Source organism: Arvicanthis niloticus, chromosome 16, assembly GCF_011762505.2.
Source record: "Arvicanthis niloticus isolate mArvNil1 chromosome 16, mArvNil1.pat.X, whole genome shotgun sequence".
Lineage (NCBI taxonomy): Eukaryota > Metazoa > Chordata > Mammalia > Rodentia > Muridae > Arvicanthis > Arvicanthis niloticus.
In genome coordinates, this window is record NC_047673.1 from 459,167 (window position 1) to 484,335 (window position 25,169).

General features: G+C 38.9%; 1 pseudogene; it reads left to right on the forward strand.

Moving 5' to 3' along the window:
• Nucleotides 1-5,232: 5,232 nt before the first annotated feature.
• Nucleotides 5,233-14,801, forward strand: LOC117721683 (SERPINE1 mRNA-binding protein 1 pseudogene; annotated as a pseudogene).
• The last annotated feature ends 10,368 nt before the right edge of the window (nt 14,802-25,169 follow it).

Below are 25,169 nucleotides of genomic sequence, written 5' to 3' on the forward strand. Positions count from 1 at the left end.
CCACCACACCCTCCTAAGAAACAGAAACCGAGGAATAAAACACCAACTCAACAAAGACAAGACCACATATCTGCACCTAGAATTGTAATCTTGCCAACACCAGATGCCTAGATCTATAAATCTAAGATGCCAGCTTAATAACACAATCAATAACAGATAAGACAATATATCACTACTAGTGCTTAGCAATAGGCCCTAAATATTCCAACATAGTTTGAGTACAAGAAAATAACCTTAAAACAACTTTTATGCATGTGATGGAGGTCCTTAGAGTGGAAACAAATTAATTTCAGCACTACTTTCAATGGCCATATTTGAAGAAAGTAAGACAGCATGTGATAAAACCAAATTTAAGAAATATTTATCTATAAATCTAAGCCTACAAAATCTGCCAAAGGTAAACAACTTAAAGAGGGTAACCACATCCAAGATAACACAGGGAATAAAAATAAGAATAAACAAAAAATAAATAAACTGATAAAGTCAAAAGAAGGGAAGCATGCACACACCACCACCACCAACAACAACAACAACAACAAAAACAACAACAAAATGACAGAAATGAACAATCACTGATCATTGATATATCTCAATATCAATGGTCTTAATTAATTTTCCTATAAAAAGACACAGACTAACAAAATGAATGCGAAAACAGGATCCATCCTTCTCCTACATCCAAGCAACACACCTCAACATCAAAGATAGACATCAACTAAGGGTAAAGAATTTCAGGGAAAAGATTATTCAAACAAATGTACGTAGGAAAAAAGCTGATGTAGCCATTTTAATACCTGACAAAATAGACTTTAAATAAAAATGATCAGAAGGAATAGTGAAGGACATTACATACTCACCAAAGGAAAAAAAAAATCTATCAACAGTACATTGTAAATGTTAACATATAAGCTCCAAACTCAGAGGAAACCGAGTTTGCAAATGAAACACTTCTACAGCTTAATTCGTATATTAACTCTCAGAAACTTATAGTGGAAGACAAATTCTAAACAGAGAAATGCTGGAGCCAACTAAAGGAAAAAAGCAAATGGACTTGTATGTTCTAGCATCTTTTATTCAGGAATATACTCTACACAGACTCAGAAAAGAAATATAAACACCAAGCAGGCCACAAAAACTTTATCTACAATGATGTCCTGCCTCAAGGATATATGCTAGAGCAATAGTGGCACAAAGCTTTTGGGAGTAACTAATCAATGTCTGATTTGACTTAAGGCCCATTCCACATGATAGAACCAATTCATAACACTGCTTGGGAGACCAAGAACCTGAGATTAGATAGCCCAGGCATCTAGAGTAAAACCAAATAATACTGGTAAAAACAAGCAAAACAATTATAACGATAAAATTACTCTTAATGGTATACTGTCATACTCATAGAAATGTCTTATTAAGCTAAACCTTGGAACACTCAGGCCTAAATAGTATATTTTCATCAAATCTCTCCCCTTAATGCTCAGGAATATCTTAGAAGTTGAGGCAAAAAACTGTAAGGACCAGAAGGGATGGAAGATAACAAGAGAACAAGACCCTATAAGTCAACATGAGAAAAATTTAAATGAACTCACACAAACTGAAAAATCACACACAGGACCTGCAAAGGTTGTTTGTAACATATGTTCTGCATGTATACTATGGCTTCTTGTTTAGTGTTTTTATGGGATTCCTGAGTGTGTGAATGAGTGGGTCTCTAATTATTGGTTCTTCTGTTGGGCTCTTTTCCTTCATTGGTCTTGTCCAAATTTGATGTTATCTTATTTTGTTTTATCTTATATTTTGTTATAGTTTTAAAATGAATGAATGAATGGATGGATGAAAAATAGCTATTAGGGTAAAGTTTAACAACTCAATTGTAACATCCCTTATGGGAGAGGGAAAATCAGATTTCTCCAAATGAGTGACCTGGGTATATCAAGATTTCCAGGACAGGCCTTGTGTTCAGGAGTAGATGACCAGCATATAATGAGTTCTCCGTGTGTGTGTGTGTGTGTGTGTGTGTGTGTGTGTGTGTGTGTGTGTGTGTGTGCACGTGCATGTGTGAGCAAATGAATGCTTTAATTTAGTTACAGTTCAGTGAGGTTTTTGTTTGTTTTCCTTTTTGAGCATGATTTAATTAATTATTTATTTATTTACTTTTTTTAGTGTGTGGGGTTGACTAGATTTGTATTTTGTGTGTATGTATACACATATGTGGGTTTTTTTTTTCCTTTTTTGAGCAAGATTTTAAAATTGGTTCAGTAGCAAGAGAGATGATCTGGAAGGAAGGAGTAGAAGTAGGGAAAGATCAAAATATAATTAAATTTAAAAACTCTTTTTAGTAATAAAAATAATAAAAAATTGTATTGACTGCTCCTAATTTTTTGTGTGAGTTTACCTTCAATATCTTCTCTCTCTCTCTCTCTCTCTCTCTCTCTCTCTCTCTCTCTCTCTCTCACACACACACACACACACACACACACACATAGAGATATGCAAATTTGCTTATGTATGACAGTTTATAATACATATCAAAACGACACATCACACATTGTAGAAATTTGCAGTTTTGGTTCACTTATAACATGACAAAGCAGAAAAAATAAGTAAAACAATGTTGCTTTTTTCTTTATTAAGTAATTAATTTATTCACTGTACATCAACCTCCCCCCAGTCCCACCCTCAAAAGAGCCTTTCCTCCCCCTTTATCCCCTCCACTTCCCCTCAGAGAAGGAGATATCCCCTTTGGTTACCACATGATGACCTGGGAGATCAAGTCACAGCAGGACTAAGACTATCCTTTCCCATTGAGGCCCTATAAGACCAGCAAGTGGAAGGGGATCCAGAGGCAAGCAATAGAGTCAGAAACAGCCCTGGATCCATTAAGGACCCACATGAAGACCAAACTGTACATCTGCTACAAGTGTGTAATGGACCTAGGTCCAGTTCCTGAATGCCCATTTGTCCATGGTTCAGTCTCTGTGAGCCCACATGGCCACAGGTTAGTTGACTCTGTAGGTCTTTTTCTGGTGTCCTTGACCTATCAGGCTCCCTCAATCCTATCCCCCACTCTTTCAGAAGACTCCCTAAGAACCACCTAATGTTTGGTTCTGGGTCTATGACTCTGTTCCATCAGCTCTTGGATGAAGCCTTTCAGGAGACAGTTGCGCTAAAGTCCTGTCTGCAAGTATAGAAGAGTATCATTAATAGTACAGGGGTTGGCTCTCTCCTGTAAGATGGGTCTCAAGTTGGGCTAGACATTTGTTGGAAATTTTTTCAATCTCTGCTCCATTTTTTATCCCTGTACATCTTGTAGGCAGAAAAAAATTTGTGTTGAAGCTTTTATGGGTGGATTGCTGTCCTGATCCCAACACTGGAAGTCTCATCTGGCTACATGAGGTGGCCACTTCAGTCTCCATATCCCCAGTTGCTAGGAGTCTCTCCTAGAGTCATCCCCATAAACTCCTAGGAGCCTCCTCTGTTCCAGGTCTCCAGCTAGTCCCAGAGATATCCCCTTGTTCATTTACTTTCTTCCTTTCAGCTGTCTCCTGCAGCCACCACCTGATCCCCATTCTCATTTCCTTCCTCACCCCCTCTTCCACCCAGTTCCCTCCTTCTGTCCACCACTAGTGTCTATTCTATTTCCCCTTCTGAGTGAGTTTCAAGCATCTTCTTTTGTGCTCCCCCCTCCCCCCGTTACTTAGATTTTTTGGGTCTGTGGGTTATAGCATGCTTATCCTACACTTTCTGGCTAAAATTCATATCATGCATGTCTTTCTGTGTATGGGTTACTTCACTCAGGATATTTTCTAGTTCAATCTATTTGTCTCCCAATTGCAAAATGTCATTGTTTTTAATAGATGTCATTGTTTTTATAGTTAAGTAGTATTTCATTGTGTAAATGAACCACATTTTCTTTATCCTTTCTTTGGTTGAGGGTCATCTGGGTTGTTTCCAGTTTCTGGATATTATGAATGAAGCTGCTATGAACATTGTTGAGCAAGTGTTCTTGTGGTATGGTGGAGAATCTTTTAACTATATACTCAGAAGTGGTATAGTTGGGTCTTGAGGTAGAACTATTCCAAATTTTCTAAGAAACCACCAAATTGATTTTCAAAGTACTTGTACAAGTTTGAAATCCTACCTGCAGTGGAACTCCCTTGCTCCACATCTTTACCAGCATGTGGTACCACTTGATTTTTTTTTATCTTAGCCAATCTGATCTCATGGAACCTTCTCCAAAATTGTTGATGATAGGTTCTCATTTTAAAGTGGATATTAATCATAAAATATAGGATAACCATGCTACAATGCACAGACACAAGAAAGCTAAATAAGAAGAAAAACCTAAGAGAGGATGCTTGGATCCCACTGAGAAGGTAATAAAATAGATGTCTGGGTGAAACTGTGGGAAAAGATGTTGGTAGGGAAACTGGGATCAAGTATGGAGGGAGACCCAAGATTGGTAGGGGTAGGGGTATCTCTGGGAAGAACTAGAAACCTAGGACAAGGGAAATATCCAGGAAACTATGAGGGTAACTCTAACTAAGACTCCTAGCAATAGGGGATATGAATGAAAACTGAAATGACCACCTCATGTCATCAGGCAAGACACCCAATGAAGGGATGGGGACACCAACCCACCACAAAGCCTTTGACCACAGTTTGTCCTGCCTACATATGTGCAAGGATAAAGATGGATCAGAAATTGTGGGAATGACTAACCAATGACTGGGCCAATTTGAGACCTATACCATATAAGATAGCCAACTCCTGACACTATTAATGATATTAGCCTATACTTGCAGAAAGAAACTTAACTGTCCTCTGAGAGGCTTCCTCCAGTAGTTGATGAAAGCAGATGCAGAGACCCACAACCAAACATGAGGTGGAACTCAGGGAATCTTGTTGAAGACTGGGAGGAAAGATTGAGAGAGCTAGAGGGTTAAAGAACACCATAAGAAAACCTACAGAATCAACTAACTTGGGCTCATAGGGGCTCAGAGAGACTGAACCACCAACAATAGGGCATTCATGAAGTGGACCTAGGCCCCTTACACACATATAATAGATATCCAGGTTGGTCTTCATGTGTAGGGCCTGTCTCTGACTCTGTTGCCTGGCTTTGAATACCTTGTTTAGGCTCAATTGGAGAAGATGAGCCTAGTCCTACTATACTTGACATGTCAAAGTGGGTTGATATACATAGGAGGTCTTTCCTTCTCTGTGGAAAAAGGGATGAAGGATAGAAAAGGTGAGGAGGAAGCACTGGGAGGAAAGAATGGAGGGGAAGCTGAAATTGGGATATAAAGTAAATAAATTAATTAATTTACAAAAGAATACCTTAGATGAGAAAGATATACAAGTAAAAGGAGTAAAAGAATTTTTTAAAGCTAGTTTAAATAATTTCTTAGAAAACAATATACTCTTTGGGAGTAAAGTTCAAGTTTTGTAATTCAAATCTGTGAGACAGTGTACTTTTTAGAAATATAAATAAAAGCAAGAAACTTTAGGCAGCCTGTGGAATATGCTCTGTAGAATGATCTTTTTTAGGCAATAGTTTTGTTGCCTAGCTCTTGCTGATCTGTCATCTCTTCTCCATACCATGTACTTGCCATGGCTGATCTCATCCACATCAAGCCTATATGCCCTCGCTAATAGACTTCTTGATGCAGATGGAGAGCTATATGCTGTATTTAGACCTCTGTGAGAGACAGGAAATTGGGGTTTATATCTCGTGGAAAAGCCTTAAACTGTCTCATCGCACACTAAGACCAAGTCATACACAACCTGTTATTGACTTGTTTTCAAGATCTCTGCTTTTCAGCTGATATGAAATACAATTACTGGCTGAAGCAAAAAAGGAAGGGTTGCTCTGGAAATCAATATGGGGGTTTCTCAGAAAATTGGAAATACTTCTACCTGAAGATCCAGCTATACTACTCCTGTCCATGTACCCAAAAGATGCTCCACCATATTACAAGGACAAGTGCTTCACAGAGCACCTTTCTATGTTTATAGAAGCCTTATCTGTAATAGCTAGAAGCTGGAAACAATCTGGATTCCCCTCAACCAAAGAATGGATACAGAAAATATGGTTCACTTACAAAATGGAATACTATTCAGGTATTAAAAATGAGGACATCATGAGTTTTGCACACAAATGGATGGAACTATAAAATAATCATCCTGAATGAGGTAACTCAGATCCACAATGACATGCATGGAAATGAAAGGAGAAAAATGGAGCAGAAACTGAAGGAAAGGCCATTGAGTGACTGACCTAACTTGGGATTCATCTCATGAGCAGGCACCAAACCCTGATACTATTACTGATGCCATGTTGTGCTTGCAGACAGGAGTCTAGCATGGCTGTCCTCTGAGAGGCTCTACCAGAACCTGACTGAGACAGATGTATATACTTACAGCCAACTATTGAACTGAGGTCAGGACCCCTATGGAAGAGATAGGTGAGGGGTTAAAGGGGCTGAAGAGGATGGCAACCATATAGAAAGAACAACAGTATCAAATAACCTGGACCCCGCAGAGCTCTGAGAGACTAAGCCACCAACCAATGAGCATACAAATGCAGCAGAGGACTGCCTTGTCTTCAGTGAGAGAGGATGTACCTAATCCTGTAGATATTTGATGTCCTGGGGAAGGGGGATGCTGGTGAGGTAAGGTGGAGGTGGGTGGGTACATGAAGGGGGTAGGTGAATGGGGAAGCACTCTTTCAGAGGCAAAAGTTGGGAGACTGGGTGAAGAACTCCAGGAGGGGGCACAGGGAAGAAGGTAAAAATTTGGAATGTAAATAAATAAAATAATTTAATAAAAATGAAATGAAGGGTTTGTGTTCTGTACCCCACATTAGCATCTCTATAGATTTCTTATACCTTTAACTTCCTTTATCTTCTCTTGTCCTAGGGTTTTATTGCTGTGAAGGAACATGGCCAAAGCAACTCTGTATCTGAGGTGATAGTGCAAACAAAAGATCTAATGCAATCCTAAGCTTTATTAATAGAGGAAACAATGTTATCAATTCCCAAGTGATAATATGTTCCCTATACTCAGCATTGTGAAAACCACAGTAGAACACTACAATTAACTCTAGGTGCCTCACTGAAGCAGAAGTACACTTCCCTGACATCTGCCCATACACGGGTGGTTGTTGAAAATGCTTCATGTGCCTGTTCAGAGGGAAAATAATATATCAGCACAGAAGCACAGAAAGAAATTTCCCTGCCCAATCTATTTTAATTATTAGTGCAGCAGTAGGACTGTGATTGGACAGGGAAATGAGGGGTGGAGCTAAGAGTGGGGGAAAGAGAGATACAGGGAGAGGGGGAAAAGGAAAGCAGACATGAAGTTACAGGGCTTTAGTAGCCTCAGGTAGTTAAGCATATCAAAAGGTTAGGATAATTGTGATAACTTGTCTAAGTTATATGGGCATCTTGTGTGTTTAGATTTTATTGGTATATAAATCTGATTGGTTAACTATAAACATTGAGAGATTTGATTTATGGTTGATGGGTGTGGTGGCTAATCGCAGGGCGTATAATTGTAGGATGGGGCGAGCATGGCCACAAGGGGAACTCTAGAGCTCCAACCTGCCAGAGAGCCTGCCTAGATAACACCTGGCTAGTGCCAGGCAGCTCAACAGTGCTGACATTAGTGTGGGAACTTGGATGTCTGTAGAGATGTCATTCTTTTTTAATACCTCCCACTAAAGAAGTACACCACCTTGACACCTGTCCATACATGAGTGGTTGTTGAAGGTACTTTATGTGTTCATAGGGAAAATGATATGTCAGCACAGAAGCAAATAATTTAGCATTTAAGGTCTAGAAACTGAATTCATTCCATTTAAGCTTTCAGAGCTAGAACTTTTAGACAAAAACGATCAACAAAGTATATTTCAGCCAATTATAATTAAAATTGTCTTGGCAATTGGAAAAGCTGTCTTTTATAGTCTGGAGATTTTTAATGCTTGAAGTGAACAAGAAGAAAACAATCATTTGGTAGGTAGATCATCTTATCACATCAAAATTTCTTCTTAGATAGTGACCCTACTTTCTTTATTTCCTAAAAGGACTCAGGAAGAAATGACATTGAATATATCAGGACAATTTAGATGACAAGAACAAAATATTCACAAAAGACAATAATATTCATGGCTAGGTTCACTAGAAGTCTTGGGTAAGTATTGCATATTAAATAGAAACATATTTTAGATAATCTTTTATTAAGAGAATTAATCTCATACTCAGGGCAAGGAAGTAACCATGCATGCTTTTATGACTATGGGTTTTGTTTGATATTTATAATGTTTTTCTCCATGGCCAATCATTTTTTATCATAGGTGAATTTTAAATAGCATAAGCAACACAAAATAAATTAGAGGGATTTGTCATTTTAACAAATCAACAGTTATGTATTTTACCTTGATAGTTGAATATAAATTTTTAATTGTGTTTTTTATAGCTGTCTATACTATCTTTGTTGCATGCATATAAATTTAATTATCATTAATAAGAATTATTCTCATTAATGTCAATGAATCTCTCAAGGTTATCTTAAGGTGTAGAAGTTTAATGAGTACCAGCACTTCTGATTAACAATATCTATCAAGTTTCAATATGGGTATCATATGCTAACCCAAGGAAGTTGGTAAAAATTTGAGTCCCAAATAACTTTTGTTATTAATTATGTGTGTCAAAGGTACTTTCTGTTGACAGTTATGGCCTTTCTTATAGCCCATTAATACTTGAAGTCTGTTATTCTCAAAAGTATTTCCTCATTTAAATTTTCATATAGCATATGTAATTTTTGTTAGTTATATATAACATTGAAAACTATTGGATCGCTTTTTACATAGAACTTTCATAGCTTTCTAAGGTTGCATAAAATTAATAACAGTATTTTTAGTAATTATTTGAAAAGTTATTTACATGAAAAAATTAATAACCTGTGAATATAATTTGAGTGGGATGTATAGGCAATTAGGGACAACCTTAATATCTCTTTGTCAATATAGGTTTTTAAGATTTCTTCTTAAAAAAGAAGAAACATGGACTTCTGGTCTGGGCCTGAGCACTAAGTGGATCACTGGGTGGCAGCTCTGCACCCAACCTCAGAAAATCCAGAGGAATCAAGTCTCCCAGGAGCTCTAACCTGGGCAGTATCTTAGGTAAGAAAACAGCAACACTGGACCCAAACAGGGAGTAACCGGGACACACAGGGACCCAGGAATTCACTCCTGGCCCAGAGCACTGGAATCTTCTGGTCTGGGCCTGAGTGCTCAGCAGATCCTGGGAGATAGCTCTGCAACTAATCTCACAGAACCCAGAGGAAGTAGGGCTCTTAGGAGCTCTAATCTGAGCAGTATCTTAGGTAAGAAGGCAGCAACACTCACACCAAACAGTGAGTAACTGAGACCCATTGGGACCCAGGAATTCACTCCTGGGCTGGAGCACAGGTTCCTTCCAGTCTGGGCCCGAGCTCAGCATATCCCAGGAGGCAGCTCTGCACCCAACCTCACAGAAACCAGAGGAGGCAGGGCTCCCAGGAGCCCTAACCTGGGCAGTATCTCAGATAAAGAGACAGCAATACTCGACCCAAACAGGGAGTAACCAGGACCCAAAGGAACCCAGGCTAAGAGCACTGGTTTCTTCCTGTCTCCACCTTAGTGCTGAGCAGATCTTGAGCCTCAGCTCTAACCCCAGCAGCAACACCCATCCCAAACAGTTCTGACACAACCAAGATAATAGGAAACACAGGCTCCAGTCAGAGAAAGCTCAGGTAGCATCAAAGAGATCCACATGGCAAAAGGCAAGCACAAGAACATAAGCATCAGCAACCCAAGGTACTCAGCATCATCAAAACCTAGTTCTCTCACATTAGAAAGTCCTGAATTACCCATATCACCAGGAAAGCAAGAGTCAGATCTAAAACACTTCTAATGATGATGATAGAGAACTTTAAGAGGATATAAATAATACACTCAAAGAAATCGAGGAGAACACAGGTAAACAGGTAGAAGCCCTTAAAGAGGAAACACAGAAATTCCTTAAAGAATTACAAGAGAACACAACCAAACAGGTGAAGGAATTGAACAAAACCATCCAGGACATAAAATTGGAAGTAGAAACAATAAAGAAATAACAAATGGAGACTACCAGGGATATAGAAAACCTAGGAAAGAAATCAGGAGTCATAGATGCAAGCATCACCAACAAAATACAAGAGATAAAAGAGAGAATCTCAGGTGCAGAAGATACCATAGAAAATATTAACACAACTGTCAAAGAAAACATAAAATGCAAAAAGTTCTTAACATAAAACATCTAGGAAATTCAGGACATAATGAGAAGATCAAACCTAAGGATACTAGGTATAGAAGAGAATGAAGATTCCCATCTTAAAGGGCCAATAAATATCTTCAACAAAATTTCAGAAGAAAACTTCCCTAACCTAAAGAATGAGATGCCTATAATCATACAAGAAGCCTACAGAACATCAAATAGGCTAGACCAGAAAAGAAATACCTCCCATCATATAATAATCAAAACACCAAATGCACAAAACAAAGAAAGAATCTTAAAAGCGGTAAGGGAAAAAGGCCAAGTAACATATAAAGGCAGACCTATTAGAATTACACCAGATTTCTCACCAGATACTATAAAAGCCAGAAGATCCTGGATGGATGTCATACAGACACTAAGAGAACACAAATGCCAGCCCAGGCTACTATACCCAGCAAAACTCTCAATTACCATAGATGGAGAAACCAAGATATTCCATGACAAAACCAAATTTATACAATATCTTTCCACAAACCCAGCACTACAAAGGATAATTGCAGGAAAGCTTCAATACAAGGAGGGCACTTATATCTCAAAAAAGGCAAGAAAGTAATCCTCTTCCAACAAACCCAAATGAAGGTAACCACACAAACAATGCCTCCACTATTAACAAAAATAACAGGAAGCAACAGTCTCCTCCCACTAGTATCTCTCTCTCTCTCTCTCTCTCTCTCTCTCTCTCTCTCTCTCTCTCTCTCTCTCTTTTAGAGGTAAATAAATCTTTATTTTAAAGGAGCTCTTACATTCGGGCCTGGAAACAACCAGGACATAGCTAGCAAAACCTTACACTTCAGCAGCCACTTATCCCAAGAAAACCCAACAATTCAAGTTGAAGTTTTGATGACAGAACATGTGTCCAGGACACACAAATCCCTAGCACTTCAAATCAACTTGGGGGGTGGGGGAGGGGAAACAAACAAAACCCCACAAATCACCTGACAACTGGTTTTGCCACTGCAGATAAATTACTAAGGCTGTTCAATAAGGTAATACTTCACTCTCTTGCTAGCAGACATAGTTACCAAACCATACTAGCAGTCTGGTTTCTGGTCTTTTAGTGAACATAGGATATGACTTTCGTTTAATATTTACATAATTTCTCTATTTCTCTACAATTACAAAGGTTAGGGGTAGAATATATTTTCCATTTACTGTGGTTACAGCTAAGCAACTTGCTCAGCATGAGCAAGGCTCTGGATGGATACCCAGAACCAAGGTTGTTGGATTGGAAAGCGAAACTGCATGTATCATAGGTATACTATACCAGTTAGCTCAATGTCTGGCAGCTTGTCCACAGATATGCCTGCAATGTCTTACCTTTAATGTCAACATTAGTAAGGTTCATGCAGCTTCACATTTTTAATTATTAATACCTGGTTTCTTCCACCTGCCAATGCTCTTAAGACACTTAAAAATGATATACTTCACTTGTAAGCTCAGTATAACATTTCTTTCTATTTCAGTCATCTCTAGTAATTTATAAAAATAACAACCCGAAGGAATGCGCAATCTCTCTCTAAACCCATACCAAAAATAAACCAAATACATTCATAACTCTGCAAATGACGTATTCTGAACTGAATAAAATGAACTATAAAACCTGTTGTTACTTTAAGATCTCTCAGCAACCCCAAATAGTATTCAACTAATAACTATACTCTCCCTTTAATCCAAACTGGAAATGTCCCAAAACTTTCAACTGATACCATTTACCTTTACTAGCATTCAAGCCATTATATCCACTCTTGAAGTCACTGTACTAACTTCCCTAACTTCGCCATTAAGATAGGTATTCCTAGCATATATAGGACTCAGCAGGTTTATCAAATAAAAACCTCACATGATACCTAAACATTCAAAAATCTTAAAGTAGCATTATCTTAGGATAATGAAAAAGGGAAACCAAGAAACATATTAAGGGGTTCCCACTTGATTGCTTTTATCTTTTAGGAAATGAGCATGAAAATAAATTGTTATTTTCAACAAAGTTTACATTTAACTCTTGACATAAAGTGATCCTGAAAGGAAATTCACAGGTATCAGACAGTATTAACCAACTTCTTCATATTCAGCCTACTCTGAACATCTGCAATAAAATAAATGCTGCTATGGTTTCTGGTTACAGTGACTCAATGAGTAAAACTTGTGCTTCTAAGAGCAGGTGTTTTCTACATGTTGCTGAAAATCTGTAAAGATGTTACTATTAAAACAAGAATTAAGATAAAGTTTAAGCACATTGACTTAAGGGGGCATATGCTACAACCTCAAAGGTGCCAACAAGTCTACATGGACTAATCTACTTGCCTCGGAGAAGCAGGGGTCTAAACGTGTGAAACTTAAAGCAGCACTAGTACAGAACAAGTGCAGCGTAAGTCACCAGCTCAAGTCTATTTAAAAAAAAAAAAAAAAACAAAAAAAAAAAAAACATTCTTTCCAAGCTGTCAGACTTGCTGGCAACAAGATTAATAAATGCAATGAATAAATGTACTATATAGTAGCTTTTAGATGTGTACATGAAACCAATCTTCTAACTAGCAAAAAAGATCTTCAGTATTTTTATAATTACAACAGAGGTTTAAAAAAAAGAAGCTGACAACTAGTCTTTAAAGCTTTGGATAAAATTCCTTCCCTATTTAATCAATAAATGTGAATAAAAATACCTTAGAAAACCTGGATTTTTAAAGTCATTCTACATATCTAGCTTTTTAATAAGCAGAGTCCCAGAAAGACCGCAAGAACCCGCTGTCCCCCAGCGTAGGCGTGGCTGACAAAAAGGAGGAGACGCAGCCGCCAGTGGCGCTTAAAAAAGAAGGAAAAAGGCGAGTTGGAAGAAGACCTGATCAGCAACTTCAGAGAGATGGGAAAATAATTGATAGGAGACCAGAAAGGCGACCACCTCGTGAAAGAAGATTTGAAAAGCCACTTGAAGAAAAAGGTGAAGGAGGTGAATTTTCAGTTGATAGACTGATTATTGAACGGCCTATTCGAGGGTCGAGGAGGCCGTGTACGTGGAATGGGCCAAGGCGATGGATTTGATTCTCGTGGCAAGCGTGAATTTGATAGGCATAGTGGAAGTGATAGATCTGGCCTGAAGCATGAGGACAAACACGGAAGTAGCGGATCTCACAACTGGGGAACTGTCAAAGATGAATTAACTGATTTGGATCAATCAAATGTGACTGAGGAAACACCTGAAAGTGAAGAGCACCCAGTGGCAGACACTGAAAATAAGGAGAACGAAGTTGAAGAGGTTAAGGAAGAGGGTCCAAAAGAGATGACTTTGGATGAGTGGAAAGCTATTCAAAATAAAGACCGAGCAAAAGTAGAATTCAATATCCGAAAACCAAATGAAGATGCTGATGGACAATGGAAAAAGGGATTTGTTTTGCATAAATCAAAAAGTGAAGAGGCTCATTCTGAAGATTCAGTTATGGACCATCATTTCCGAAAGCAAGCAAATGATATAATGTCTCAACTGGAGATCAATTTCGGAGACCTAGGCCGCCCAGGACGTGGTGGCAGAGGAGGACGTGGTGGACGTGGGCGTGGTGGTCGTCCAAATCGCGGCAGCAGAACTGATAAGTCAAGTGCTTCTGCTCCTGATGTAGATGACCCAGAGGCATTCCCAGCTCTGGCCTAACTGGATGCCATAATACAACACTGGTTCCTTTGTGGACCCTCCTATTCAAAGCTTTTGCATGCTTAAGGATCCCAAACAACTAAGAATTAAAAAAAAAAAAAAAAAAAAAAAAAAAAAAAAAAAAAAAAAAAAAAGACTGTCATTCATACCATTCACACCTAAAGACTGAATTTTATCTGTTTTGAAAACGAACTTCTCTAGCTACACAGAAGTATCAAATATGTTAGTCAGTTTTGTATTTAGAACTGTATTGGTAGCAGGGATGTTTTTCATAATTTTCAGAGATTATGCATTCTTCATGAATACTTTTGTATTGCTGCTTGCAAATATGCATTTCCAAACTTGAAATATAGGTGTGAACAGTGTGTACCAGTTTAAAGCTTTCACTTCATTTGTGTTTTTTAATTAAGGATTTAGATGTTCCTACAATTACAAGCTGGTTTTAAATATTGGACATAATACTGGTTTTAATACCTGCTTTGCATTTTCACACATGGTCAGCTGGGACATGTAAACTTCTGACTTACAAGATTTTATGCTGTGTGGAATACTAACCACTATGTATTTTAACTATATATTTTAATTTGGGAGTTGAAAATTTTCTTTTCACATCTTACGGTAGCTGATGTATACTAAATCTTTATACAGAAATGTCAGTACTTGAACAAATTCAAAACACATTGGTTTATTAATGTTTGGCTCATGCATGGTTTATTAGGCTCAAATTATACCTGATTCACCTATATTTACTTTTAAAATGTATGGCTTCCTCATTTTAAAAGTAAAACTAAACACTGCTTTTGGAACTTGTAAGCTACTTATTGTTGATAGATACAGCCTGTGTTTAGTGAAATAGTTTTGTGGGTGTGGGTTTTATCTTTCCTTGAACAAGGTGGGCAGAGTAAATTAGTTAATGCCTAATAGTTAACATGTATAAAATAAGAAGCTAGCCATTTGGTATTTGTGTATGAAAGTCCCCGAAATCACAATGTTTATCCATAATCAACAATCTTTATTTGGTTTTATAAAAAACCAAAGGGCAGTGTGCTGAGATGGAAAAGTATCTTAACTTAGTTTTTCAAAGCCAGCTTTAATTTCGAACAGCAACACCACCCATAAAATTTAAAACAAGCTGTCTTGTTTATGAACTTCCTGTATGTTATGATAGGGTCTTGAGTTGATAGTGTTACGAATCAGTTCTCATTTCCTCCATTAGATAATGAGGCAATTGATGGGTTCTTTTTTAGCCGTGCTCTTGGACCCGGGGCCCCCAACACCGCCCCCGCCGGCTTCTTTTTTCTTGTTCTCTGCTGCCTTCAGTACCTCGAAAGGGTCCGATTCGTCGTCAAATAGCTGGTCGAATCGGTTGGTGACCACGCAGCCAAAGCCTTCCTATAGGTGCCCAGGCATGATGGTGGCTCAGCGGCGCGTTCCTCCACGGATTGCAGCGGACCACACCGAGCCAAAAGCGCCTGCTTCAGCTCTTCCCACAAGATGGCTGGGCTGAGAGAGGGGGGCCGCCTTCTCCCCCGCTAATATCTCTTAACATCAGTGGACTCAATTCCCCAATAAAAAGACAGGCTAACGCACTGGATATGCAAACAGGGCCCAGCATTTTGCTGCATACCGGAAACCAACCTCAGTAACAAAAACAGACACTACCTTAGAGTAAAAGGCTGAAAAACAGTTTTTCACGCAAATGGTCCTAAGAAACAAGCTAGGGTATGGAAAAGTCAACCAACATGAGCTCTCAGTACTGAACATCTATGCGCCAAATGCAAGAGCACCGACTTTCATAAAAGAAAACTTACTAAAGCTCAAAGCACAAATTGTACCTCACACAGTAATAGTGAGAGACTTCAACACTCCACTCTCAGCAATGGACAGATCAAGGAAACAGAAACTAAACAGAGATACAGTGAAACTAACAGAAGTTATAAACCAAGTGGATTTAACAGATATTTATAGAACATTGTACCCTAAAACAAAAGAATATACCTTTTTCTCAACACCTCATAGTACCTTCTCAAAAATAGACCATATAATTGGGCATAAAACAGGCCTCAAGAGATACAAAAAATTGAAATAATTCCCCGAATCCTACCAAATCACCATGGTCTAAGGCTGGTCTTCAATAACAACAAAGACAATGGAAAGCCCACACTCATATGGAAATTGAACAATACTCAATGATAATGTGGTCAGGGAAAAAATAAAGAAATTAAAGACTTTTTTGAATTTAATGAAATGAAGACACATCATTCCAAAACCTATGGGACACAATGAAAGCAGTGCTAATAGGAAAACTCATAGCTCTAAGTGCTTACAAAAAGAAACTGGGGAGAGCATACACTAGCAGCTTGACAACACTCCTGAAAGCTCTTGAACAAAAAGAAGCAAATACACCCAAGAGGAGTAGACAGGAGGAAATAATTAAACTCGGGGCTGAAATCAACCAAATAGAAACAAAAAGAACTATACAAAGAATCAATAAAACCAGGAGCTGGTTCTTCAAGAAAATCAACAAGATAGATAAACCCTTAGCCAGACTAATCAGAGGGCAGAAAGACAATATCCAAATTAATAAAATCAGAAATGAAAAGACATAACAACAGAACACTCAGAAATCCAAAAAATCATCAGATCTTACTACAAAGGCCTATACTCAACAAAATTGGATAATCTGGGTGAAATGGACAATTTTCTAGACAAGTACCAGTTACCAATGTTAAATCAGGAGCAGATAAACCATCTAAACAGCCCCATAACCCAGAAAAAAATAGAAGCAGTTATTAAAAGTCTACCCACCAAAAAAGTCCAGGACCAGATGGTGTTAGTGCAGAATTCTATCAGACCTTCAAGGAAGACCTAATACCAATTCTCTTCAAACTATTCCACAAAATAGAAACAGAAGGAACACTACTCAATTCATTCTATGAAGCCACAATTACTCTCATACCTAAAACACACAAAGACCCAACAAAGAAAGAGAACTTCAGACCAATCTCCCTAATGAATATTGATGCAAAAATACTCAATAAAATTCTCTAGAACAGAATTCAAGAACATATAAAAACAATTATCTATCATGATCAAGTTGGCTCTATCCCAGGAATGTAGGGTTGGTTCAATATGCGGAAATCCATCAATGTAATCCACTACATAAATAAACTCAAAGAAAAAAACCACATGATCATCTCACTAGATGCTGAGAAAGCATTTGACAAAATTCAACACCCCTTCAAGATAAAAGTTTTGGAAAGATCAGGAATTCAAGGTCCATATCTAAACATAGTGAAAGCAATATACAGAAAACCAGTAGCCAACATCAAACTAAATGGAGAGAAACTTGAAGCAATTCCAGTAAAATCAGAGACTAGACAAGGCTGCCCACTCTCCCCCTACCTATTCAATATAGTACTGGAAGTCCTAGCCAGAGCAATTAGACAAAAGAAGGAAGTCAGAGGATACAAATTGGAAAGGAAGATGTCAAAATTTCACTATTTGCAGATGATATGATAGTATACTTAAGTGACCCTAAAACTTCCACCAGAGAACTCTTAAACCTGATAACCAAACAACTTTAGTAAAATTTTATACCCAGGTATAAAATTAACTCAAACAAACCAGTAGCCTTCTTCTATTCAAAAAATAAATTGGCTGAGAAAGAAATTATGGAAGTGATGCCATTCACAATAATCACAAATAATATAAAATACTTTGGTGTGAATCTAAGCAAGCAAGTAAAAGACCTGTATGACAAAAACTTCAAGCCCCTGAAGAAAGAAACCAAAACAGATCCAAGAAGATGGAAAGATCCCCCATGCTCATGGATTGGCAGGATTAATATAGTAAAAATGGCCGTCTTGCCAAAAGCAATCTACAGATTTAATGCAATCCCCATCCAAATTCCTACTTAATTCTTCACAGAGATATAAAGAGCAACCTTAAAATTCATTTGGAATAACAAAAATCCCAGGATAGGGAAAATTACTCTCAACAATAAAAGAACTTCTGGGGGAATCTCCATCCCTGATTTTAAGCTATACTATAAAGCAATAATTTTAAAAACTGCATGGTATTTGAACAGAGACCAGCAAGAGGATCAATGGAATAGAATAGAAGACCTAGAAATAAACTCCCATACCTCTGGTCACTTGATCTTCCACAAAGGAGCTAAAACCATCCAGTGGAAAAAAGACAGCATTTTCAAGAAATGGTGCTGGTTCAACTGCAGGTCAGCATGTAGAAGAATGCAAATTGATCCATACTTATCTCCTTGTACGAAGCTGAATTCCAAGTGGATCAAGGACCTCCACATAAAACCAGCTACACTGAAACTAATAGAAGAGATAATGGGGAAAGCCTATAACACATGGGCACAGGAGAAAAGTTCCTGAACAGAACACCAATGGTTTATGCTCTAAGATCAAGAATTGATAAATAGGACCTCATAAAACTGAAAAGCTTCCATAAAGCAAAGGACACCATCAATATGACAAAGAGGCAACCAACGGATTGGGAAAAGATCATTACCAATTCTACATCTGATAGAGGGCTAATATCCAAGGTATACAAAGAACTGAAGAAATTAGACTCTAGACTATCAAATAACCCTATTAAAAATGGGGTACAGAGCTGAACAAAGAATTCTCAACTGAGGAAAGTCGAATGGTTGAGAAGCACCTAAAGAAGTGTTCAACATCCCTAGTCATCAGGGAAATGCAAATGTAAACAACACTGAGATTCCACATCACACCAGTCATAATGGCTAAGATCGAAAACACAGGTGACAGCAGATGCTGGTTGGAATGTGGAGAAAGAGGAATACTCCTTCATTGTTGGTGGGATTGTAAGCTGGTACAACCACTATGGAAAGCAGTCTGGTGGTACCTTAAAAAATTGAACATAGTGTTACCTGAGGACCCAGCTGTATCTCTCCTGGGCATATACCCAAAAGATGTTTCAATATACAACAAGGACACAAGCTCCACTATGTTTATAGCAGCCTTGTTTATAATAGCCAGAAGTTGGAAAGAACCCAGATGTCCTTCAACAGAGGAATGGATACAGAAATGTGGTACATTTATACAATGGAGTACTACTCAGCTATTAAAAACAATGAGTTTATGAAATTCATAGGCAAATGGATGGAGCTTGAGAATATCATCCTGAGTGAGGTAACCCAATCACAAAAGAACATACATGGTATGCACACATTGATGAATGGATATTAGCCCAAAAGCTCCCAATACCTAAGACACAATGCATAGACCACATGAAACTCAAGAGGAGGAAGGAAGACCAAAGTTTGAGTACTTTGGTCCTTTTTAGAAGAATTATCAAAATACTCAACCAGAACTTCCAGGGTCTAAACTTCCAGCCTGAGAACACAAAGGGAGGGACCCATGGCTTCACCTGTATAGGTAATTGAGGGTGGTCTTGTTAGGCATCAGTGAAAGTGGAGGGCCATGGTCCCTGGAAGTTTGAATCCCTAGTGTTGGGGAATGCAAGAGCAGGCCAGTGGGATTGGGAGAATGGTGGGAGCACACTCTCATAAAAATAGGAAGAAGGGGTATGGGATAAGGGGTTTGGGGGGAGAATGGAAGAGGAGATAAGAGTGTAAAGGTAAATACTTAAAATATCCAATAAAAAACCCAAACAGATAATGGGCCTGGCCAAAAAAAAATAGTTTACTTATTTCAAATTATTTTCAAAAGTTTCCAGGAGATGCTATTGGCTAAGATCTTATTTTAAGCTATCCATGAAAGAATTTAATTCTCTGTTTAATATTCTCAAGAGAGATGCAAATCCTAATTTCCCTCAACAATTAATTGACAAAAGAAGAGTAATTTTACAAAAAGTAGAAGAAGGTATCATTAATTGATATATTATATAGATTGATTAACTGTTGGCTGTTTTATAATAGTCCTTTGATAAAAAGAGATTATTAATGAAGATGTATTTCTTTAATATAAATAGTATCTTCATGACTCTCTGAGGGTGGAAGAAGCAGCTGTTGGCACTTCTGCCCTGATTTTATAAGAACTCTGAAAAATTGGCTTTAAAAACAAAAGAGGGGAAACTGTACCCCCAGAATGAATCTCCCCAAAATACTCTTCATCATTCCTTGTTCACTTTTAAATTTCTAAAACTGAAAGCTCATGGCAAATCTACCGCTGACTGCCTCTGGCATTGCTGAGACCAATAACAACTATGCCACAGCTATGTGAAAGGACCCTCTTACCCTTAAATGGAATGGCCAGGACACAGTTCTCATATGGGGCTGAGTATTGATATGCCTGTTTGATACCACAGATGGCACAGCTAAATGGCTGCCAAAAAATTAATGAACTAAATAGGTACCTCCACAAAACCAGGCCCAATTATAAAGAAGATGAATAACAATTGACATCCAGGGAAGAGAATTCTCCCTGAGAATTCCCTTCTTTTTCCTTTCTAGGTAAAAATGAATCACCTGTGATATCTGCTGTTAGGAGTTCTAATCCTGATGCTGGCCTCCAGAATTATACTACTCAGATCTTTGATGGGCCTTTGACAAGGACATCAAACAGCTAAAGATTGACATCACTAATCTGAAGAAATCCCTCATTTTGTTGTCTTCAAAAATTGCAAAAGACTTTATGGGACTTGATTTACTCTTTTACAGTAGAAAAGACTGTGTAAAGCCCTTAAAGAAGATTGTTGCTTTTACATAGACAAAACAAGGATGATTAAAGAGAGCATGAAAAAGGTCAGAGAAGGTATTGAGAAAAGACAGAGAGAGAAAGAGAAAGATGAGAGCTGGTACAAAAATTGGTTTTCAGCCTCTCCATGGTTGTCAACCCTACTTCCTTCCATCTTGGGACCATTAATTGGGTTAGTTTTGCTTATTTCTTTTGGACCCTTGGCCTTAAATAGGCTGACTAACTTTGTGAAACAAAAGATAGATAATCTGATAGCAAAATCTATTCAGATACATTATCATAAGTTAGCTATGGAGGACCAGGAGACTCAAGATGAGGTTGGTACTCTATCCAGGATGTTCCCAAATCCCATCTCCACCCAACCTAAAAGAGGGGACTTCCACCCCTAGACCAAACAGAGAGGGGTCACACAGAACCCCCTCTGTCTGATGATCTGAATTCTTGCTTAGGTTGTGAGGCTAAGCACTGCAAGGGAATATAAATAAAAGTTAAAAATATGTTTCTGGGTTCCCTGAGGGACAAGCCTGACTGCATAGAGATTGATGTCAAATGTATCTTCTCTCCAGGAAAAAGACATTGGGATGGGTATGGCCCTCATGCCTCACTGGACAATGACAGGAGGACCAGAGCCATTACAGTGTCTCCTTTAACTACTGGAGGTCAGACCTCTATGCCCGCCTTGGCAAGATTAGAATTGACAGGGCCCTTCTATACTTGGAGAAGGGAGGAGATGTCAAGGTCATCCCTGCTTATACACTGGAGGCCTAAAATCAGCCATAAGCCTAAATTCAGCAATAGGCCTGACATACATGCCTGCTAACACAAAGTCTTGGGTATCTGTGGAAAAACACTGAAACAGATGGCTATAAGCTATTGTTAACAGGCAGCTTTTGTGGAAATCTACCAGCCTGAGTAGCCATAGACCTTGTAAATAGGCAGCCTTGGTGGATAGTACCAACTTAGATAAGGACAAGTGAATCACAGGCAGAGTCATAGTGACTTGTCCCCTGAACCGTCACCTAGCTGATAACCTGTTCTGAAAGATATCTGTACTCCCCCTGAACACCTATGCTCCTGTTTCATCCCCTTCCCCACATCCTGCATTTTTGTGTTTATAACCCCCATGTTAAAAAGTAAAAATTATGATTTGATAATTAAAAAAACAAAAAAGAAAGAAGAAATCGTTGCATAGTTAATGAGTAAGACACTGCAAAACACAGCTAATAATGTGACTTGAATATGTTGATCTATTTTATTTATAAGGTTTTCAAAAAATCAGTGAAAATATGTTGTGAAAAGTGCTTAAACAAAGTTCTTGTCACCTTTGTACATTTTTCATTTAAACAAAACTTTTAATATTGCCATTGGTCTTGGTGCAACTAAAAGCAACATTTCACAAGCCATTAAAAAACAATAAAATAACAAACCAAAAGCAAACAACTTCCTGAAAGTTTTTTATCCTAATAGAATCAGTGGATGAATGTTTTTTGGCAGTGTGAGATGATGGTTAGAATGATCAAATGAGATACTTTATCTAAACGTGCTTTGTAATCTTAAATTTTTGTAGATATGCTGTTTTTGTTTGATATCAGGGGAAATTTTTCTGTAATGCCAATAGCTTCTGCATGGATGTTCTATATAGTACAATAAGCACCCAGTAGGGCTAGTTATATATATTTATTAAACAATGTGTCAGTAATAACTTTATTTCCAATGGCTGCTCATCATCTGTGAGGAATGGGTGTGACAGTGCAGCCAGCTATAATGGCACTTGCAAAGGCTCAAGCGCCGCTTCTTGGCGGTTTGCACACCACCCACATTTCCCTGACAGAGCCATGACTGCAGAACTACTGCACAGACTTGCTGCCATGCAGAATTGGGCTGTTTGAGGTGCACCAATGAGGCATGCCCATATGGCAGGTGCTGATTGGGACAGGCAGGGGTATAAAAGGACGGCCATTGAGGGGCTGAGGGAGAGAGGGGCTTCCAGAGAGAGAGATGGTAAAGGATCCTGAATAAACTGTGTTGAGAAGAACTCTGAGTTGTTTTGTTCCTGTCTGCTGGTCGGATAGAGAAGCAACAAGTGGTGGCCCGTAAGGGGAGTTCAGAACTCAGCGCAGTCAGGGCAGCTAGCTGGTAAGTTCCCAGGCAAGTGGGACAAGTTAAGTTCTCGGATAGGAGACAATATAAGTTCCTGGTTTTGGGACGAGTTGAAAGCGAATGTATATGTTCCTGGCTTTGGGACGAGTTAAAAGCGAAATGAAAAGTTCTTACAGGCTGTGGATAAGGTTTCAGTTTCAGGAAAGGACCTTAAGATGGCTGAGGAATGAGGGGTACTAATCACTTGATACCAACCACAGAAGTTTTTCCAGGAGTATGAAACCATCTTTGTTTCTTTTTCCTCCCCCCCTCCTTTATTAGTATCTATTGAAGGAACGAGGTCAGCAAAAGTTTGGGTGTTTTTAAATTGGCTTAAAATTTTACTGGAGTATAAAGATTTTAATATCCAGAAGAAAGGGTAGTGAATTGATGCAACCCTCTTAATTTTCAGTAAACTTTGGTACTAACCTAGCCCTTGAATAAGAAGAACACACAGTATTTAAGGGATTTCTTTTTTAGTTGCATTAAAAATAAAAGGCCCTTGTGCTTCTAATACAAACATTGCACCAAGCAGAATGGGAAATTCATCATCTTCACAGTTGCTGCAGCATGCTCTTCGAGGCTTGCTAAAAGCAAGAGGGGTTGGTCTTAAAAGGGCCACCATGGAAAAATTTTTACAGGCTATAGATAAGGTTACACCCTGGTTTTCAGTTTTGAGGCACCTCACACTACCCAGTTGGGAGAAGTTAGGAAGAGATCTTAAGTTGGCTGAAGAAAAAGGAGAACTAGCCAGCGGAGTAAAGCCTATGTTGAAACTGGTGAGATCTTGCATTGAGAATAGAGAAGGGAAATGCACTGCAGAGTTAGAGAAGGGTAGCGATGCACTAGAGCAACTGAAAGAGGAGCGATCTCAAAAGTCTGAGAATGAAGAAATTTCTGAGGAAGAAGAGGTTTCCGAAGCCAAGTTAGAGAGGCTAGTGCAAGACCTAGAGGAAGATATAGAACCCTCTGCACTGGGCTGTCTTGGCCACCTCTGTACGCTCCTACTGGAAAATCAGGACGGAGTTTTTGCCCTGAAGCCTGGAGGGAACTACAGGCTCAGTGTTTCCCAGTATTTCAAGATGCCCAAGGCAATTGGCACCATGAGCTTCTTGATTGGAAGGTTATTCAAAGACTGGCCGAGGGGGTCAGAGCATATGGCATTAGTGCCACTTTTGTGGTTTCTCAACTGGTGTCCCTCCATAGATATTGTATGACACCCAGTGATTGGCAGAATTTGGCTAGAGCTTGTTTATCTCCTGGCCAATACTTAAATTGGAAGTCTTACTTTATAGAGTTCTCAGTGGAGCAGGCTGCTGTAAATGCCACTAATGGCCAGCAGGCCTGGGACCAGGACATGTTGTTAGGCCAAGGCGGATTTGCAAATCAACAAACAAATTACCCTTTTCAGGTATATGAGCAAATCAATTATATAGGGACTAGAGCATGGCAATCTCTTCCCAATAGAGGTGAGGTGTCAGGAAACCTAACCAAGATTGTTCAGGGATCAACAGAGCCATTTGCCAACTTTGTGGCTAGAATGGTGGAGGCAGGGGGAAGAATTTTTGGGGATCCTGAAACAGTCATGCCACTATTAAATTAACTGATTTTTGAACAATGTACCAAAGAATGTAGACAGGCTATTAATCCTTATAAGAGCAAAGGGCTAGAGGTGTGGATGAAAATTTGTAGAGAACTAGGGGGGCCTCTTTCTAATGTCGGGTTGGCAGCCACTGTTATGCAGATGACCCAAAGTCAAAACAACCCTAAAAGTGGAAAATGTTTTAAATGTGGTGAACCAGGACATTTAAAATGACAGTGTCCCCAATTTCAAGTCCCGGATGGCCCCAGAGCAAGGGTGCCTGGTCTTTGCCCTAGATGTAAAAAGGGGAACCACTGGGAGAATGCAGATCTGCAAAGGATATCAATGGACAGCCTATCAATGCTGGATATAGAGGAGTCAGGCCAAAAAACTTGCCACGGGGCCCCCGACCTCAGGGCCCTCAAATATATGGGGCAGTAGCTGAGAGTTGGCCAAGCCTGTGGCCTCCAATGCAATGGGATCGCCATGGCGAGCCACAGCAGGAAGTGCAGGACTTGACCTCTGTTCTACCTCCAGACTCATATTGACACCTCAGATGTGCCCTCAATTGGTTGACATAGATTTTCAGGGACCGTTACCATCTGGCACAGTGGGTTTGATTATAGGAAGGAGCTCCATCACTTTGCAGGGCTTAATAATTCATCCTGGGGTGATTGATCCAGACTATACGGGAATAGTAAAGATTATGGTGTCCTCCCCTAGAGGGGTGTCTGCCATTTCTCCTG